At 34.2% G+C, this 1,961-nt stretch overlaps 1 protein-coding gene across 1 annotated transcript in view; it reads right to left on the bottom strand.

Annotated features, from left to right (window-relative positions):
• EFHC2 (EF-hand domain (C-terminal) containing 2) overlaps positions 1 to 1,961 on the bottom strand; it is a 150,995-nt gene that overhangs the window by 99,547 nt on the left and 49,487 nt on the right. The gene's annotated exons all lie outside the window — the stretch shown is intronic.

Below are 1,961 nucleotides of genomic sequence, written 5' to 3'. Positions count from 1 at the left end.
TATATAATAAATTTTAAAATCACAATTAAATAAATGATATTTAAAAGAATTGTGACTTACAAAAACGCAATGAATAAGCTAATAACCAAGAAGTGGAAAAATTACTAAAGAATTGTCCCAACGATGGCTCTGACAAGGATGACTTACTAATGAATTCTTTCGAACTTTCAAGGAAAAGAAAATTGCCACATATTATATAATTCCCCAGGATACCAAAAAAGATGGAAAGTTACAATGGTGAATTCAAATGCCTGATAGATATACCATTAAAAAAATTAAACTATGGAGCAATAGTTCTCATCCTGGTTGCACATCAGAATCATCTATAGAGCTTTTTAAAATTCTGATGATGGCCAGGTGCAGTGGCTCATTGCCTGTAATCCTAGAACTTTGGGAGGTTGAGGTGGGAGGATCGCTCAAGGCCACAAGTTGGAGACCAGCCTGGGCAACATAGTTAGACTCCATCTCTAGAAAAAATTAAATTAAAAAATTAGTAGGGTGTGGTGGCACATGCCTGTAGTCCCAGCTACCCAGGAGGCAGGAGGATGGCCTCAGCCCTGCAGTTTGAGGCTGCAGTGAGCTATGATTGTGCCACTGCACTTCAGCATAGGCAACAGAGTAAGACCTTGTCTATAAAAAGAAAAAAGAAAGAAAAATCCTGACGCTTTGGCCACACTCACATCCCCCACCACACACACTGAAATCTGATTGTCTCAGGGCAGGCCCACGCACCAGTGACTTTTAAAATTCCCCAGGTAATTACAAAGTACAAGCCAAAGTTGAGAACTACTGTTACAGAGCAATTTCATTACTTATGATTTGCAGAAGAAAGATCCTAAGTAAAACACAAGCAAATAGAATTCAATAGTCTGTCTCCGTTATAAGCCACCTACACAAAAAGCAGCATTTTCCTCACAGATGCAAAGATATTTCCCAATTAGGAAATAAGAGCAAATATATAATGATCTCATACCATTTCCTACCACATACATTTTAAAATGCAAGGGTAATTCCTTAATGAGATTATAAAGGATCTGCTTTAAAACAGCCTAAACATCCAACATAATAATTAAACTATGTGTCTACCATAATCAGGAACAGAACAATAATGTCCCTACCAGCATCGTTATTTAATGTTGTCTTTAGAAGTTCTGGACAATGTAAAAAGATAACAAAGTAAAAATATTAGCAAGAAAGAGACAAAAATTATCATTATGGGGAGATAAAATAATGGCATAGGCAAAGGCTGAAAAACTAAGAATAAAGAAAAGATTTCAGTATAACCATACCTGAATCAGAAATATTCTTATGGACTAGCAATAACTGTGGGGGGGGGAGGTATGTTCATAATAGAATTAAAAATTACAAAACACTTAAAAATAGTTTTAATAAAAACTCTGTAACCCAGATAAAACTCTAAAAATATTTACTAGATGATATAGAACTTGACTAAAAGGATAAATGAAGTATACTGGATAAGAAGACAAAAATAACATTTTGGGTAGATATTTCATTAGTGTTTTGGAGGGACTTAAGAAAACAATTCTGAGTTGGCCCGATAAAATAAACAGGTCAGCCTATTAAAGATAATTATAAAATTAAGGGTAATGAAGGAGATCTAGCTCTCCCAGACTTTATACCTTAACATAATGGTTCAGTTATTAAAATGGTGCAACACCAGAATAACAAGAGACATACTAGTAGGTGAAAAAGAATAAATGGTCTGGAAATAGACTCTATTAAGTATGTGAATTTAACACATAATTAAAGAGGAGTCATATATCAATAAGCAAAAAAGTATTAACTTGGAAAAACAATATATATCCCCACCTAAAATACATTATAACTCAAAATAAATACCAGATGAATTATTGGCTTATTTATAACAAATCAACCTCTTTCGCCCTCCAAAACAATGTATGTCAAAGCCACAGAAGGGGGATGATGTTCTAGGCTTAAAA

The sequence above is a fragment of the Propithecus coquereli genome, unplaced genomic scaffold (assembly GCF_000956105.1).
Source record: "Propithecus coquereli isolate 6110/MARCELLA unplaced genomic scaffold, Pcoq_1.0 Scaffold188, whole genome shotgun sequence".
In the NCBI taxonomy this organism is placed as follows: domain Eukaryota; kingdom Metazoa; phylum Chordata; class Mammalia; order Primates; family Indriidae; genus Propithecus; species Propithecus coquereli.
This window is presented reverse-complemented; position numbering and strand designations above follow the sequence as displayed.